Source organism: Aphelocoma coerulescens, chromosome 1 (assembly GCF_041296385.1).
Source record: "Aphelocoma coerulescens isolate FSJ_1873_10779 chromosome 1, UR_Acoe_1.0, whole genome shotgun sequence".
Taxonomy (NCBI): Eukaryota; Metazoa; Chordata; class Aves; order Passeriformes; family Corvidae; genus Aphelocoma; species Aphelocoma coerulescens.
Genome location: NC_091013.1, coordinates 104,083,766 through 104,103,229, shown reverse-complemented (window position 1 = coordinate 104,103,229; position 19,464 = coordinate 104,083,766). Strand labels below are relative to the sequence as shown.

General features: G+C 38.2%; 1 long non-coding RNA gene across 1 annotated transcript in view; it reads left to right on the top strand.

Moving 5' to 3' along the window:
- Positions 1–19,464, top strand: part of LOC138113818 (uncharacterized) — a 183,367-nt gene that overhangs the window by 146,612 nt on the left and 17,291 nt on the right. Inside the window, exons 2-3 of the long non-coding RNA XR_011152344.1 lie at positions 79–151; positions 1,345–1,402. This is a non-coding gene — a long non-coding RNA (uncharacterized lncRNA). The remainder of the gene's footprint in view (positions 1–78; positions 152–1,344; positions 1,403–19,464) is intronic.

Below are 19,464 nucleotides of genomic sequence, written 5' to 3'. Positions count from 1 at the left end.
AATTAACATTTTAGTGTTAAAAGCTTGATGATAACCTCAGAGCCAACTGTAAAGCTTACCTCTTTTCATTCTTGCCAGGGGCTGTTTTCCAGGCCACCAGAATCCTGTTAATACAGACCCTATCACAGAGTTTCTGATGAGCAAAAAGAAGGTAATTTTTTTACTAGGAAAGTTTAGATTTTTTTCAGGATTTCTGCACAAAAGGTATGTTTTAATAAGAAGTGCTATGGCAACAGATATGGCTTTTTAAGCTAGACACTCTTCTTCTGCTTTAGCCTTATGAATTGGTAAACTTAAATGCTGCAGGAAAGCAAAAGGGCTCCCTAATGGCCTGGGAGAGCAGCTGGGCTTATTCTTTTGAAAAAACAAAAACCAAAAACCTCTAGTGCTGCCTTCTCACTAAAGGACTTGCAGAGGGGTCCAGCTGAGAAAAGTGTGCTAAGGATAACAGCATGCTGGAGATAGAGAGGAGATGTGAGAGTTGAGAGCTTTCTTTAACCAGCCAGTAGATGTGAAGAAACAGTAAGTTTTCTTCAAAGAAGGACTCCCAGTTTCTTTGCTTAATTACATGGGACTGCCCCTGCTCTCTTGGCATACCTAAAATAAACCAGCTTGAGACAGCAGTTAACCACAGCAATTGCAGTGCATGCTTGCCTGACCTAGAAAACAGAGAAACAATAATGCTCTTTTACTCCCATTCCTGACCAAAACAAAAACAATCCTTCCCAGTCCCAAACACAAGACCTAGAAGGTCTGATCCCCCTCAGATTAAAGAAGCAAATTGTTTAGACAAAATAGTGGACAATTTTCTTGTGTTAATTGTCAAACTACGCTGTATTTTCCCTCAAATATTTGTAGACGTGTGTGTGGGAGTAAAAGGCATCGCAAGGGTATTCCATGGGTGCCATTGTGGGGTCAAGAAGGTCAGTCCAAGGCTGAAGTGGCTTTCAGGAGACCATGACTGTCTTCCTGAGATAGTGAGCTCTGAATAGAAGAGCAATGTCTGTCCCCCTTTAGGTGTTTTACCACAAGGGGAGAAAAGTACAATGGCTCCCAAACCTTGAATTCTTAGGGCTTATGAGTTTTGTTTTTTCTGCCTTATTCCTTGGAAGATGTCCAGATCTGCAGATGTTTCTTAGTTCATTGATAGTTGAATTTCATTGTCACTGGTAAATGTGACTTAGAAAATACCCTGCTGCAAATGACAATTTTGTGAAAAGATAACATTCTGAAAACCATATATGTTGACATATATGTTTTTTTAATATTTTTAAATATTTTTTATTTAAAATAAAAAATATTTAATTTTTAATTTTTAATTTTTTTTAATTTTCTTTTTTTCAGAAATAGCAACTTTGCATACAGAAACAAACTTTTGAGCGAGTCAGAAAGGCCTTAAGAGGTAAAAAGATACTCTCCATACTATATTTATGGGGAAAATTTCCGTAGAAGTGGTCTAAAGTTTGATCATGAGGTTTTGTCCTTCAGCTTCTGCTCATTCAATATTCAATCATCAGGAAAACTAGAAATTTTGAGCTATCAATGAGTCTTGATTCTAGGAATGTTATGACTCACTAAGGTTTATAGTTGGGTTTCTCAGTGATCATTTTCTTAATTTTTAATAACCAGCTACCTTTTGGTGGGTGGGGGGCGAGTGGGGAGTAAGGAGGAAGCTCATTACAATTTCTGATAATAATAAACTAAGTTGTGTTGCATAAGCATTAGCTGGAGTAAATCTAGTGGCTAAATATACTTGTATGCAAATGTCCTTGGCACCAGGCTCAACACAACCTTTCACAAGCTTGGACAACCATCATGGTGCTGTTTGTACAAAGCCCATAAAATCAAGAGTAGAATACCAAAGAGACTGCTAAGGCAGCTGTTGAAGATAATAAACTGATTTAATTTCTTAACTATATCACAGCTTCTTACTCCATTTGCTGTAGCACTCAGCTCCTGGGGTCACTCCTGTGAAGGCATGTTCTGTTGTGCCGAGACAAAATGTGGAGTATACAACAATTATCTCTTATTAATACATGCAGTAACAAGCTGGGACTGTCATTTTTGGGTGGAAATTTTTCGTTTACAGTTCTGGTGCTTTCCCTCAACGAGTTTGTACTGGCCAAACATCTTCCAGTCAGATGTGGAAGAGTAAAATTCCATGGCATCTTGGGATGGAATGTCCCACAATTTTGCTGAGCTGCCTTTGTTTTTTTCTCTCAGGTTTTTTATTTTGTCACAATGCTGTCACAGTCTTACTTGAAAACTGCTAGTAAAGTTTCAGCTTGCCCCTTTTCTTCCTGTGTTCTTTCTTTATTTATACTTTTTCTCTTCCATGACTTGGTAACTTTGGTATCTCTTGCTTTCTGACTGAGAGTAGAGCTATGGTTTCATCATTAAATTTTTTCATTTAAACTCACCCGAGACATGTCTTTCCCCTGTCTTCCAATGTATGTTTAAGAAAAAATGCATTAGAAGTAACACTTATACTCATATGGATATAAAAATTGCATTTGAAACTGAGCAAAAACTTTTGATTTCTGAAATTTTAATTGGCAGTTGTGATAACAACAGGGTTTTGCTTATATTTTTACATTGCAACTGAGAATTCAGTCAAAATTTAGCAATAATAGGCTGTGTAGAGCTAGGAAATCCTAACTTCTTTTCTGCTTAATTTTCTGAAACCTGATTTTATTTCTCACACCTGAAATCTTTCCCACCTTTTGTGTTTCCCCACAGGAAATAGCTTCATCTTTTTTGTTGTCAGACTGAATTAATTTCTTCTTTCAAAGCTATCTGGATTCAAAATCCTTGGCTAATTTAGTAAATGCAATTTGTCAGTGCCCTGTAAAAATGGTCACTCTGCTCCCCAGTTATGATGTTGCTAGGTCATGGAACGATGTGCATTTCAGTTGTGACATGCAAAGGTTTGATACCTTTTAATTTTATCTCTATTGGGGTTGTGAAGTTTTTTTCTCTTTCTTTTTTTTTTTTTGCTTGGGTTTATTGTTGCTGTAAACAACAAAATGTAGGAATATAATGCCACAGTAGGGAAAAAAAAAGGGGGTTGCAGAAAAAAGAAAAAATCTTCCACTTGTGATCAGTGTTGGTTTTGCCAAAGACTAATCCTTATAAATCAAGGAAGAAAAAATCTTAAAACTTTTCCTCTTGTGATGTCTTCATCTATGGTTTTTGATTGCCTGTATTTTAATATTAAAAAGCTGTCTTGGGGTGATGTTATGATGTGTATCCCATATCGCTGCCTATGCCCAGAAATTAATTTTTGTGCCTTTCTATGCCTCTAAACTGAGCCTGAGAGGGAGAAGAAAAAACTGAGCAAAACTTTCTCAAAGCAGTTTGCAGCTTGTTCAAGGTCACATAAAGATAGGTTTTTTTTTTCCCAGCCATGGCAGGGGAGCGAGGAAGCACCCGGCTTGCTGTGTTCCAGTCAGTTTTTGGCCAGTTGTTTGCAGTTTCTGGTTCTCCGGAGAGAGAGACTGAGAGTTGGACTTTGCTTTTCCTTCTCTAGAATTCCGGATTTTCTCCCTTTGCTGCTGGACTGCTTTCAACCTCAGAGCACATCGGGAGGACTTTTCATCGGGCACAGAGGGCCTGGCCCTGGGCCAAGCCCCAGCTCTGAGGAGACCAAAGGGAGGACTCTTAACACTTTCCCAGGTTTTTCCTCCACAGCGAAAGATTTTACCATTTCACCTCATTTTCCTTTCCCGTGTGTTTGTTAAATAAATAGTTTCATCTTCTTCACTTTCCTTCGAGGAAAATTTTTTTTTTTTCCCGAACCTGGTGGGGGAGGGGTGGTTGTGCCTTCTCTCAGAGGATATATTTCTAAATTTGGCCAAACCGGTACAAAAGCATAAAGTTGTTACATAGGCTGTACAACCCTGAGCTCAATTTAAAGAAGGAATGGCTAATTTCAATGCTGTCTTCTCAGACCATAAATTTCACAGGTTATGAGTGTGAATAGCTGGAAGCAATGTTCTCTTTCTCTTTAAATTCCGCTGCTGTTCTTTTCATGGTGTGATTCTTGCACTTCTGAAAGGAAGAAAAAGGAATGCTGGCTGTCACAGGAAAATTCTCTAATGCCTCAAAAACGAAACATCTTCTTGTTCTTAGGATAACTAATCTGGTGGCTTTAAACCTTTTTTTTGCATGCTGTTTTCGTCTATTTACAGTTTTATGAGTGCCTTTCTGGTTGCCTTCCTTAAAATGTGATTTTTTTCTGATGATAGCATAAAAGCTTTTCAAACTTTTCCACAATCCATTTGACCGCTGGTTATCTGTTGGCTGTCTAATGTAATGTTCAAAGGACAAGAAATAGAACCATGGTATGCAGCACCTTGCTTAGTAGTGTGGCAGAAGGCTTATTTACCCCAAATGCTTTGCTCAAGGAAGCAGGGGAAAAATCATCTGTTATTTTGAGCAACTTTTTGGAAGCATTTTGTTTTTCAGTCTCTATGTTCTTAATGTTATTTCAGACCATGGCAAAAAAATCTCTTAGCTTGAAAAAGGGATGGTTTCAGCTTTGTCCATTATGCTCATATTCTTCCTCAGTCTGAAAGTCTCATCAGTGATAGTGCTAAAGGGAGGAGCTTGGCAGCATGATGTTGTTTTGCAAGGTGTTCATGAACAGGGAAGCATTCTTTTAGTTTTGTTAAATAAAAAAAGATGTGATTCATTTAAAAATTTGCTCTTTGCTGTGTTGATCATACCTGTACAAAGCCATAGTCAGGAAGAGCTGATTCCACAGGCATACTTGTGTCAGCTCTGAGATCTCTGTTCACTTAACTCTGTCTCCCAGCTCACTTCAACATTTGTGTCACCGTAGTCTACAAGTATGATCTCCAAATTGGAAGTATTTAAGTATCCCAAGTTGTTAAAACATGCTGGTTTGACTCCTTAGGAAGTCTGAACTAAAAGCATGACAATGTGATCAGATAAAATCCTATTTATATTTGTGCTGTACCCTAAAATGTCTATCAGGTTTTGTGCTAAAGCTTTCATATTCTTACTAAGTTATTCTGGACTTCATGATAAGAAAAGAATGTTATGTTGCAGGCTTTACATAGTCAGAAATGTCTGTGGTTTGGTGCTTTGTCTTCATGTCCTATTTCATCCCTTTTTTCATTCAGACCAGACACATGAATAAATACTTTTCTAATTTAGCAGTTTACTGTGCTTGAGTTTCTCAGCTTGTTTTTTATCTTCTTCTTGTAGAAAGATGAATCTTTGTGAATTCCTGGCTCCCTTGTAGGAGTTGTTTGCAACTACTATCTTCCCTAGTTGTCTTTTCCTTGACATGTAGTGGTAAGGGATTTTATTTTTTAGACTACTGTCATTTCCTCTTCTGTTCCTCAGTGGATTATTTCTCTTTTTCCCTCTCTCCTTAATATGGCTGTTTTAAATATTTCTTTCATGACAGTTCTTTACCCAAGCTTTTTTCAAAATATGAGAATCTTACTTTTAAATACTCTCCAAATTACTATTCAGAATGTACAAAATGTTATATGTCTCCCTTTTGATAATTTTCTGATTGCTTTTCCTCATTCGTTTTCTTCTAGGGAGAAGTTGTGTTGTCTTTTAAGTTTGAAGGAGTTTGAAAGAGTGTATTTCCTGACCTACTGCCATTGTTTTAGTCAGGCCTTGGGAAGACTTGCCTGTTATGTGTGCACATAGACAAGTCTTGGTCCAGATGGAGTTAGATCTCTGATACCTGGCTTTTGAACCATAATGTGGGTTACCATCAGGTGTAGGCTTGCAGAAAAATGGATCAGGGGTGTAGCTCAGAGTAAAGTTTGTATCTGCAATTTAGGCATTAATCTTTATCCTTGGTGATTGCTTCATACCACAACGGTAGAAATGCGTGTCCTATTTCATTTGTGTAATTATCTTTCTATTCTGCTGGTTATATTTTGTAGTTTAAAATAGTAGGGCATACTAAATTGTTACACTTGTTTTTTTCTATCTTTGTAGTTTTAGAAAATACAAACACCTAATTTCTCTCTCTCCTTCTAAATTTGAATGGTAGGTCTGTGGCAACAGTGCTAATCAGGGCAAAAATTAACAGCTTTGGTTCATGAATTGGAATGGAAAACTTGTAAAACTGCCTGTAATAGATTCTTCTGATATTCATTCCCTTGCTAGATCTCTGAAAATTCCTTTAATAATCATGTTACCTTCATCTGATATTTTCAGTTATTTTGGGAAAAAGACAAAAAAATTTCCTTGGGGATTTAGTGTCCCCATCTCAAGTACTGAAAAGCAGAGTAATGGGATGCCATAACAAACCTATTTGTGTAAATGCCCCTAATAGCCACCAGTAACCCATTTAATGATCTGAAATGATCATTGTTGGTGATGGTTCTTGTAAATCTTAAGGGATCATTTGTGCTGTTCACATTTAAGTGTTAGATGAAGCTGCCAGACCAGATGGGATTCTGAAGAGAGCACAGAATGGATTCCTCCAGAAAACAGGAAGTGGTAGGACTGATTCCTGTTTTCCTGATAATAAAAAATGCCTAGGCGAATTATCCTTATATCTTGGGTGTCTAAAGCAGATATCTAAAGCCAAAGGAACATTCCCAATTTTGTCTTCATTTCCTCATGTATTCCCCATCATTGTACGCTTAATTTATAGTATGTCAAATTTGTGGATGTATATAGTGGCTTCTTAATTCAAGCATAGCTGGCAGCTTTTAGTGGTTATTTTTGGGCCATCTGGAACATGGACCTTAATCTTCCTAAGCTGTATTTTAAAAGGGCTGATGGACTCATTTGCCAAAGTTTAATTTGACAGAAGAGTGGTTTTATCTGTTCTATCAATTAAAGCATAGTCTATTTGTTATCAGTCAACAATATCATTTATGCTAAGCACTGTAACTGTTAAATGCATTGTGTTGCCCATACGGTGGCCATCCTGTTGTTGTCTCTCTCTTCAAATACACTTCTTTTTTTTTATCAGAGAACCTATTGCTTCTGCTTAAAGCATGTTAATCAGGAATATAACACTGAACTATAACAACCAGGAACTCAGCCCACAGAACTCTAATGAGTGTGGAGGCTTAATGTAGCAGAACAGAAAGCACAATGGGAATGATGGTATCCTGTCAGAATGACTAAAAACTTTTTCTTTTCAAATTTAACTAAAGAGAGAGAGTTGTTACTGCTATTTCAAATCAATAAAAACATTGTGACCAGTACATGTTCACTTATCCTGAAAAATCTGTTTCCAGAGAGCAAGATCTTACTTTGTACAACCATATACCTCAAAAAAATAATTTGGAAGAAATGCATGTATTCTTTAGCATCTTTCATGGTAGGGGGAATATTGTTTTTAAGGTATGTTTATATTTTGTAGTTGGAAGCTCTCCACAGACATTTTGCAGATGTTTATTTTGGTGTCAGTCCTCCAGAAATGCTATGCAGTGAGCTTCCCAACATTACATGAGTAAAATGTAGTGCTGGGAACAGTAACATACTTTTTTCTCTCATTCTTCTGAGTTTTTCCTGAGCCTTAACAATGGCTATTGATGACAGTAGCTACAAAGTCTCTGTAGGTGCTGTATTTTTCCCTTTCTGCTGTGTTATCAGTACTTGTTCTGTACTGACTATTCCTAATTTAGATTCAGCCAAGAGTGACTGAGACTTGGCCACTAAAGAGCATGCCCAAAGTACAGGTCTCACAATTTCTGTCTGTGAAGTTGGTACTGATGAAGATATATCAAAAAGGAGAAGGGCACAATTAGATGACTCCTCGCTTCTTGAAAGACTCTGGTTTTTAATAGGTTTTATGAGCTGTGCAGCACGCTTCAACTCTGTCTGTGTTCAGCAAAATATGTGAATACCAAAGGAAAACAGCATTTGCAGTACTGAGCCTTGCAAAGGAATATGGGTGACTTGGAGGTTCTCAGGAATATTTCAACCTTTTAATTTAACTCCTATGTTTTCCAAAAGGTGATCAGTATCAGGGAAATTGCACTGGGCTTTGGTGTGCCAAGCACTGTGATTTTTAACCACAGTGTCTCACAGAAAACTGTCAATTGAGTGTACTCAAAAGTTCTAAATATTTTAAGGAGTAAGCTATTGACAAATTAAAATGAAATAGTAATTGTAATCTTACCTTGATAGCAATTTCGGTACTTTTTTTTGCTCAAGAAATTGTTCCAAAGCACTTTGAGAAAATGAAGGCTACATCAAGTTAACACATGTTTCAGGCCATGTGCCTGATTCTCCATCTGGAATCTTATTTTCAGGTAGTCTATCTGGACTTTCCAAATTATTCAGGCAATGAAGTAAAAAGACTTGCCTGCACAGCTTCTGTAGAAGTGGGGACTGATAGCCCTATCTGAGGTCAGACACGCTGTAAATGGGTAAAGACCTCCAGAGAGCTCTGCCACTGTACCTTATATAGGAGCTGTCTTCTGCCTTGGCAGTCTTTCAGAGTCATATACTGGATTTTGCATATGCCAGGCCATTTGTACCATCTGCAGCACAAGACTGTTGAGTGGAAGGAGGATGGGCACTTGGATAATTGATGTCAGTCCTTCATTTGGAAATTAAGATTTTGGCATTTATGTCAACAAGAACAATCACAACTGGTGCTGTGTCCTGAGCCTTAGTAACTCTCATTTAAATGCAGGTACAAGGTGTAGAGTTCATAGGTAATTTCCATGGAAGAGTGATGGTGTCTGTACAGGCACTGCCAGTATCAGTGCAAGGGGACCTCCCATACTGAGATAAGAAACAAATATATGAAATGAAGTATGTGCTGTATTGTCTCAGCTGCTTGGTGCTGGAGTGAGTGGCCCATCTTTTCAGACTGAAGGGAGTACTTTATATACGCATTTGTCAAAATGAATCTTATATCTACTGCATCTTAAGGTGTTCATTTTTGGATCCTGATAAATGCAGTCCCTAGGGCTGACTGTGGTGGTGGTGAAATGACTGACTGCAGTGCTTATCATCATGGCACAATAGCAAATATTTCAGTCTGGCAGCTGTCATTTTCCTTAACACTTTTGCCAGCAAGTGTAAAATTCAGTCAAAAAAAAAAAAGGGGGGGGGGGGAAAAAGAAGGAAAAAAAAAAGAAAATAATAAAACAGAAAATAAAAGAGGTCTGTGACAGTTGTATTGTTATGGCTTGATTCTATATCCTAAACCTCCATCTCATAGGGCAAAGCATTCCCTCACAGATCCAGATGTGGTCCAGGCAACAAAAGAAAGTCTCAGACAAATAGAAATAATGCTGAAAATAGTCTAGTGTTGACACAGAGGATCTGATTGGACACTAGAGAGTAAATTAAAGCCAAAAATTGTGGGTTTGCTCCCAATAAGAAGCAGCAGAACTGCACAGTGCTAGTCCACAGCTCGTTTTAGAGTGAGCCTAAAACTGTAAAATTTGACAATTGCCATGTACCATGTTCTTCATGGATTGGCTCCAAGCATAAGCTGAATTAGACCACAACCACCCAAGTTGTGCTGTATTAAAATCACTGAATTAAGATACTCACTGTGAAGACATTGTGTTGGCTTTTGTATCGGTCATAAGCTGTTTACAGAACCTTGCCGATTTAGGCTCACATAGAAAGTTATCTTTCAGTGACTGAGAGGAGGATGATGGTGGTATATTGTCCAAAAATTTTAGAAACACCTAATTGTAGCAGTGCAAGTGGCTGCAGCCACTCTGACCCCTGAAGATCCAACAGACACCAAGCTGCGGTGGTCAGGCACCGAAGCTTAATGCCTCACTCTGTGGTTAGGGTGAGAGCCCATAATCCCCTGGTTCCACAGTTTACATATTTTTATGTGATAGGTTCATGTTTTCCCCTCCCTGTTCTATGTATAATTTTGTTAATATTCATTTCCTCTAAGTTAATATGTATTAATTCTAGAAAGTTCTGTTGCACTCAACACCCCATTGGCTCCTTCCCTAAATCCCTCCTTTGTGTTATTTCCTTTGGTTCCCTTGCCCTCAACCCTGCCTCCTGTCAAGGATCCCATTTGCTGTATCCCTTATCTCCGCCTTTGCCACCCCCACTATAAAATCCTTGGATGCTGTCAGATACAGAACTTTCTGTCTCTTCCCCCCATTGTTTCACCTCAATAAACCTCCGGTGTGCCTTCGTATCAGCTCAGGGAGGGCTCCCTTGGGTGAGGAGCACACCCTCGTCTGCCTGCGCTCTTGTGTGTGTCTGTGCCTGCCGTAGTGCAGCAGGGTTGTGGCTACACCTCTGGGCTCTCTTTGAGCTAGCACGCAAAAACCTGACACCTAATACTTCTTTGGATGATGCTGTTGAAATGTTACTAACTCTATACTACCTGGGGAGTTAAATTACCTCTTTTAAGGTATGAAAAAAGTATTATGGTCACTGAAGCATCGAGATTCATAAAATCTCTCCTCTTACTGTGATTTTTTTTTTTTAGTTTCTTTCAGAGATGAGCAAAGCAGCAGCCTTTGCATAATGCCTGCCACTGCCCAGCGGGCCAAAAGGCAGAGGTTGAGCAGATGGGTCTGGAGCCCAGTGAGGGCCTGGATGTGAATTCTCAGACCTCTGTCGTACATCACATGGACCTCTGAGTGGTGGGTCCCAAACAGTGGGTTCCACTGTGGCTGTGTTGTCCTTGCAGCAGCAAGCAAACTGTATGTGATTGTGCAGTGCTTTGACTTAGCTTCTTCAGTTTGCATTTCACTTAAATTGAAGAGAAAAGCACAAACATACATGTATACGCACGCACACAGAGATTAAATTGTACAAACATGTTACATACGTGAATCTACATCATCAGAAAGTATGGATATCTTACATTGTGATCACAATAGACTACTTCAAATTTTCATCCTAGCTGTTATGGAAGAAAGAAATAGAATTAAACTCAGAAAGAGGTGAAGAGTTCTTGTTCAAATGAAGAATCCTGATATGATGGCAATTTTCTGCATCATACTGCTAGTCTAAGGACATCTGTAAAATATCTTCCTATAGAACACCCAAAGATTACATTAGCGCATTTAAAATTTCCCCTAATGAATCCTGATTCTTTCTGTATGAAACCCAAGAGCATTTACAGATAGTTCTATCGTATTGCATCCTATGTTTTGGAAAGGAAAAGCTGAAATTCAGCTGGCTGCCTTCTCGTGAACTTACTAAATTATCTATAATTTTGAGCATTTTGTTTGTGGGTAAGGTTGGATAATTAAAGCATATTCCATCACCTGAAATGCATAAGCATTGCTACCTGCACAGTTGCATTCCCAGGAAAATGGTTTTTCACTTTTGTGGCGAGCTCTTCCTATTGCAGAGGAGATTTTAGAAACAACAGCAGCAGAAGAATGTGAATATTTGAATATGCCTATAAATTGTTACTTACCGATTGCAATGTTTTTTTTTTTTTTTTCAAATAACTCATCACTTTGCTGTGTTTTAGTTACACTTGCTTCCTGCCTTTGCATGATTTTTTTTCAAGGGTCCCTATTTGAGGAGATAAGGATTTGAAAAAATGAGAAGAGGCACTCTGGCTTTGTGTTTATAAACTGTTTATATAAATATTTTACCTCTTTTTCATTATTCTAAGCATTGTTGGAAAGCTGTCTTGTACCATAAAGTTGTCTTGTACCATTTTTAGCATGAAGACTTCAACAGTTCCTTTAGCAGATGTTTCTCAAAAGGCAGAGCTGGAAATCCTGTCCCTGTTATCTCCCAATATGGATCAATCCATGGCCCCAGTAAGAGCCAGTAATGTGCTATATGCATTGCTTCCACCCTGAGTTAGAAAGCTGTGGAGCTATACGGGAGAAGGTGAAAGAAATTTGCCCTGGAACGTTTCTCATATCAGAAGGTAAGAATGATTATCCTTGAAATTGGTTAACACCTTGTGGACGTGTTAACTCAGTAGGGCTCACCAATCTGAGCAAGTGCAAGATGTTTGAAGTATATTGGCTCTTTTTCCCAAGCTACTCCTACATTTTTCCTGCTTTGTTTAGACACAGGATGTTAACAGCAGAGAAAGAAGGACTTTCTTTGCTCCTCAGTGTTCTACTCTCTCTTCTTGTGCTGCTGCTTAAGTCCCTTAAATGTCTCTAGACTGTAAAGTGCAGTCATATTCTTTCAATACAGTCCTGCGAGAATTTAAAACAAACAAACAAACAACAAAAAAAGCCACCAAACAAAATAAATCCCAAACCAAAACAAGAAAAAATAAAAAATCACCACTTGATGACCAGTTCAGTCCTATGGCTTCTTAATGATCCCTTGGCATTTCAACAAGAGGTGAATGGGAACACTGATGGTCTCAGAAAGCTTCCCCATTCCAAGCAGAAAGAAACCGGGGTATTTTAAAGGTTTCTGTTGGGAGATGGAAGCTATACCAGAAGACTTAACAATTTAGTGTCTGAGTTACTCACGTAGGATGTGGGGTCTAGATTGCTATTAGACACTGGGCTTACCTCCTCCCAGGCAAACACCCTAGTATGACTATGAGGGTCTTCTTCCCCATGTTCAGGCATTTGAGGCATGAGCATTTTTCTAAAGGAAATTTTGTTCTGGAAAGCTGTTGTTCCTGTATGTGTTTAGGTTTGACAGAATGTTATTAAAAATAAAATCTTTCCCTCCCCCGATTTTTCACTTAAAAAAGGAATATAAGGGTTGAATATTTCCACTGAGCATACCAAATACTTGGAGGATCGCACAGTTTGAACTCAACCCTCAAGAGAACTAAAACATTGGAGTAGCTCAGGCCAGTGGGCAGCACTGGATGTATCTTTGCCCTGCACAGAGCAAGAAGGAGAAGCAACACAGCCAGATCAACATGTCACTGCATTTGGGCTGCTTGGTACAGCTCAGTCAATGCCCCCGGGTGATGGCACTGCTCTGGGGGACTCCTGCACCATCTTCTTCATTAGAGAGAGGCCCATAATTGTTAGTTGAGTCAGTGAAACACTTGAGCCTGGACAGTACTTGGGCATCAGGGCGGAACTGAGCAAAGCATACTGAAGTATGCTTCAGAAGTATACTGAAGTATGCTTACAGATCTCCCAGTTGTCATAAACTTTCCCTTGACCAAAATGACTTGGTCTACTCTTTTGCGATATTCAAAGTAGGTAAAAAAGTGAATTTTTATAACACCATGGAATGGCTACTAACTCTTCTTTGCTCTGCTTCAAAATTTATCATAACATATTTTTCTAACTGATGCAATTTACCGCCAGCATTTACAAGGACGTAGAATATAAAGCACATATTAAAAATGGGGCTAAATCAATCTCAGATAATTACAAATTATTATGATAACTGTATAAAAGTGTACATTCATATGAGACACTTAAACTGGAAATGTGTAGCAAATTATGCAGGCAGGAAAAATGTCTGAATTCAAATGGCAGTGCAAGTCAAGGGAGCTTCCTCCCTGCACAGACTTGGTTTTAAAAGGCCTTATATTTTTGAGGGTAGTTGCTATTTACTAGCCCATAGTAACCATAATTACCCCTGGTGTTTGCCAAGAGGCAAATTCTAAAGCAAAATCCTAACTGGTCTGTTGGGGCAAAGCAGTGCTTTACATTTTCCCTAGTGCAGCTACAGCAGGATCTCTTTTGACAGCTGCCCATCTACCTTCCCAAATTTAGCTTGGCCTCTCTCCATGTCTCCCCCAGTAGCTGGTGGGTTAGAGGCATGACTTGTTTGTATGTGTACAAGCGTGTTTAGCTCGGTGCTGCTCTGAACAGGGATTTGCTGCCTCAGTGACCAGCATTTTGGGACCTGTCTGAGCTCCTGCTGCCACCACAGACAAATTTGCTGCCATGTGTCACTTACTGTGTCTGTGACTGTTTGCCCAGTGGCTTGGAGGAATTTATGATATCATCAGTTTCCATGACCTCTTCTGCTTCCCTGTGTTTGTCAACAGTGCTCTGACTTTTTTCCTTTACTGTAGGACACAAGGATGTTTTGGTGTTGTACCTTGGAGTAGTTGTAGGTGAAATTGTGATGCAAATGCCTCAGTCATTTGCACTTCTCACATCAGCTTAATTCTCATGAAAAGGAGTCAAAGAAAATGCTGTGTGCAAAACACTTCATAAAGAATAGGCAAGGAGCATAGTTAAAATGTTTTGTTAATAACAGCAAATCAAATAAACTTAAATACGATCTTCTTGATGCTACAAGGTTGAAATTTTCCTCCCCCCTTCCCCAGTTTCCTTTCCAGAGATGTGTTGTGATTTGACATCTAAAATTTTTTTCATCCTACTTTTGGTAGGGAGGGGTTAGTGAAGCACTGTGATGCCTGCTCCCAAAACCCAAATTAGGCTTAGGAAAGGTGGTAAGGGGCGCATATGTGCTCATATACACCCAAAGACAGTCCAAGTCTGCTGTTACCTTAACAGGAAAATACAAGTCTTCCAGCTGTGTTTGTTTATTTATCATCCTCCTCTTTAAATAATTTTTTTTTTTTTTTAAGTAGCTCAGAAATCAAGGCACTCTACTATTGTAGATAACAATTACATAATGGTGAGCAGTGCTTGGTGTGAGAAACTTAGTTTCTTATTAATATATCCACACTGATATATATCTATCATTAATAAGAGGTGGTTTAGAAAGGTATTTATTTTTAGTTCATAGGATTTACTGTGGACTTGGTGAGCCAGTGTCTGCTTTGGATTTACTTGAAGCAGATGTTAAGCAGAGAGGAGACTGACATGTCTGTAGTGGTTCCATAGCGGTCTGAATTATTGTTAAAATCCCTGCACTGGCACATCTCTAATTTAATACACGTTTCAACAATGACTGTGGTAATAAAATCTGAAATGCCTCATTCTTCTTTCATTAAAGCCAGGAGAAAAAAAGAGATCTGTATCAATATGAACAGAGGTGTTCCTGACCAACATGAAAGCATCCTTTTATGTAACAAAAAAAGACTAATCTTGTTGTTCTAACAAGCTATCTATTGCAGGCTGTGTTTCTTTTCAAGCAAATGTGATGCTATGACATAATTCTTCATGCACTCAAATGGTAATTGTAAAGTTGAGTTTCCAAAGCACCACGCCTCATTTTGGAACTGAACAGCTGAACTCACAAGAGAGAGACAAGAGATGAAAATGGCTTGGATCTGGAATTTAGGACATTAATAAAAACAGGATCAAAATCATGAGTTACAGACTGCAAAACCTATCTGGGTTTCAAGGACATAGAGGCCTACCCTGCACTTCAGTGAACCACGACAGGCATCGTGTCTGGTTGGGGCAGGCAGGTGGGACTGCAGGGGGCAGATAGGATCAAGGGGTGGGGCACGGAAAAGCCCCCAGCATGGATTCTGCCTCAAGCAGGGGCTAGTTCAGCTCAGCATCTTGATCTCTGAGATGGGGTTGCCTTTTGCAAAGCTGACTTGCAGTAATAAAAAGGTCTAATGCCACGTCCCTGTGCTGCCCTTTTTTAACAGGTATTGCAGATTGTTTCAGCTGCTTGCCAGACAAGCATTTTTATTTAGTTTAAACGTACCTCCTGAAACAATGGGGTTGAGCTGACTTTCACAGAAGACAGCTTTGAAATCAGTGGGAGATAGAGGCTCTTTGTAAGTCTGCAGAAGCTAAAAGTTAATTTTCTTCCCAGTATCTAAACAGGGATTTTACCACTATGCTTTATAGTAGAACCTTCAGTAGGGGATCAAACATCTGCTCAGTAGAGCAACCCAGCACCAGGAGTGTGTCTGATTAATCCTGCTGTGCTGTGAAGGGGCATCAATCCTATCAACCCCTTTGGACAGTCTTGCACTTGTTTCAACAATTATCTGCTGCTAAGTTACTGTAGTAAGAGTTGATAAAACAACAGGGTTGAAAATAAATGGTGTTTTTTAGCACATATATATTTGTGAATTTGCTACCTTTTACAATTCACCTAACTTCAGATTATGCTGCAGGATGGGAAGTCATAATTTTGATGAGCTCTAATTACACAGGTAGAGTAATGATGGTGCAGTTATCCATTTATGAATGCTTTGATCACTTGACACAAAATAATGCTCAGATTTAATGCTTCATGCACTACAATAAAACTCCTTCTCTTGATATAAGAATATGTCTTCAAGAAGGTTAAGTTAATTGCTTTCAGAAACAATAGAAAATTTAAACTTTGGGGCTAATTAAATTCTCATCTGCAGTTGCAAATTATTTTAACTACACTATACAGAATGTAAGTAGAGTTTATCTGCTTTTCATTAGGAAATAGTATCATATAAGCACAGTAGAATCTTCCAGTGAGACCTTTTCCCATTAACAATAAAAATAATCCATTGAACCTTGTTATGTTTAATATTATTTACTATAGTGGGAGCATGTGCACAAGTCAGAATTATAAATAAGCACAACTATCCAAGCAAAGAATGATAACATAGCTAGAGAAGCATTCATGGTTATTTTGTTTCTCTTAAACACATCTCTTAAAAAAGTGCTTCATCAAAAATCTAGGGGATTTATTATTGGCTCAACTCTGACAAAATGATTGTGTTCATCTGGGACAGTAAGGAAACACGTTGCCTTAAAAACACTCGTCTATAATGCCTTTTAAAATTTCTAAGTAATCCTGCCAATTTAGAGACTCAAATAGTTAAAAGCTGTCTTTTTTTCCTAAGGAAGATAAAAGGAAGGAAACATCTATGATGACTCACATACAGTAAACCTAATTTAAAAAAAAATAAAACAGACAGAAACAAATGCACAGTGCACTCTGTGATGTCCTTCTCTATTGCAGTAGAAGATAAGTCTCTCTCCAAATTGCTTTGAGCTCTTCTAGAGGGAGAACACATACACATGTCAATGTTTTGGTGAGTCACTTCCTAGAGATAGGCTATATTCTCATCACATGGTCTGTCATTAGCTGACAGAGTTGGAAAAAGCTAACAATTTTGAGATATGACTGTCTAGTTTTGCTGCTTGCAGGAATTTTAGGTCTGACTTTTCCCTTTAGGTTGAACCAAACTTGCACAGCTGTTTAACTTAAAAATGGGGTGTTTTCATTCCAGAAGGAGAATGGCTTGTGGAAATGGGTAGCTTTTGGAGGCTTTGTCAGAAAGCACTTTAATAGAAGACTATAACTAGGTCTTTGGATCCAGAGCAAAATTACTCATTACTGATACTAAGAAATATTTGGTGTGAAGAGTTTTTTGCCCTTGCATATTGTTTATATTCTTTCGCTTAGCATTTTTTGGTTTTGGTTTATTTGATGGATTTTTTTGGTCAAAGGTCTGAGAAGTTTCATTGCTCAAAAGATTGGAAGTATGTAGTTCTGAAGTTTTATCACAATCATTCCCATCAAGTTGTCTTTTTAAATTTTCCCTCTTCAGAAACTAACTTTAATAAATTTTTAGTAGAATTCACAATGAAAAAATTCTAGTCATCACAGTTGTGAAAGGAAACTATAAAATATGAGTGAAGAATATTGTTAAAGTTAAAACTCAGAACAAGGTAAAAATCTAATTTAAGGCATTTTTGTAATTTAGAGATTTTTGAAGTATGAATTTTGAAGTTTTTCATTGTCAAAGCATCTTTTGTCAAGTTGTGCTTAGTAAGAAACAAAGCAAAACAAAAATGCTGGTAAAACATGCCTGCTGGATTTTCATGTAAATGGACACCTGCTGCTGCTGAAATTTTTGTTGAAGGGTTTTTATTTAATTCCACTCATGAAAATAATGGGTATTGAATAAATTTTCAACATTAGAAAGACACAATTCTTGACACTCCTTATGTCCAGTAGAGAACTCTCTCGCCTACAAGGACCTGTGCCTATACTGGAAAGAGCTTCTTCCTGAATTCTTGAAATTTAAATTGTGCATATACAGTTTTAAGGGTCTTTATGGGAAGGAAAGGTGGCTAACATTTTTTTTCATTCTACAGCCCAATATGTTGCACTGTCAACATTTTAAATGTGTGTGGGCTTTACCTTTTTCTACATGTGGCTTTTCAGGAGTCTGGCTTTTTCATATTTTCAGGTATAAAAAGCAAAGCTGCCATAAATGACAAACACATGGTGGGACAGAAATAATAAAAATGCTGCCAAGGCAACACACATTTTTTATGGCAAAACATTAACATTTTAGTATACAATAGTAACATTAGTGATTATATTTTTATGTACATGTTGTGAGATTAATTAATTACCTTTGCAGAGAGGAGCTGAACTGTGAGCACAAGAATAGTCAGTGATATTTGACTTGAATCTAGAAAGGCAGTGAAATTAGATTTACATTTCTGTAGAAATTTCTGTGTTCGTTTGCTCTAATATATGAGAATATTCAAACATTTATGTATAAATCCACATTATAGCTTTCTGATGCAAGAAATTTTGCCTGAAGAAGGGCAACTGGCAAATGGAAAGATTTAAGCGTTTGACTTAAGGGCCTCATCAAGATTAATTCTGCTTTTACCTATGAGGAACTGTTGGTGCAGTTACAAGTATTTATTAGATTGAGTCAAACTGTATACTTGACAGATCTTCTCCTTGGATGAACCTTTGCAGAAGGGCCTGTCCATGTAGATGAAGTACTGGCAAGGAAGTGCAAGGAGCTGTGGACAGCCATTCATTACATAGGTATAGTTTCAGGCTATATAGATGTAATTGGGAATAATTTAGCTTTATTTTGTTTTTTATAAATTTTAACTTATTTTTGTTGATAGAGCAATGTGTTGGTGCATTGAAATAGCTGGTGACCTGGAACTTGGTGTCACAAAAAGATCAAAAAGGAATTTTTCTCCTTGTTGGTGTATAGACTAAGCTAATGGTTTTGTCTAGCATCTTCCTTACTGACTGGCTTGGTGGCTATGACCAATTCACATATCAGGAAAACTATGATATCTGTCACATTTTCTTCTTTGAGTTATATGCACGTGGCTTAGAATGCCTGTCTGGTTAGCTGTCAAATTTCAGATTCCATGTTTCACCTGCAAGTGCCCCAGTAAATCCACTTGAGTAATTAGAATAAAAGATGAAGGCAGTACTTACAGGGACAGGAGTCTTCTCTGTTTGACACAGCCTGTAGCTGAGTGTTCACTCTGCACAGCGACACTGAGCAGCTAGATATTCTCATTCTCTCCTTCCCTTCTGTTTCACAGTGAAATGTGTTGGCCAGGAAGCCACAGTGAAAGGGCTGCTGACCTGATGAAAAGCTTTCAGAAATGTCCCTATGCTAAATCAGGAGGAAGTCAAGACCTTTCAGCTTGTTTTGAGAAATTGGAGGCAACAGCCTAGTGGAAGAACTATTACCTGAGATTGGGAAGAAGAAGAGTTAAATTAATTGCTTGAGAGTCAGAACTTGGCTAATGTCACCTGAGTGACAGTAAAGTAATAAAGAGTGATAAGGTAATGCCCTTCATACAGGGTCATTGGCTATCTGAGGACAACATGCAGTGCCTGATTCATTCCTACTCATGCTTAAGATTTTTTTCAATGCAAATTTCCATCTAAAAACAACATAAA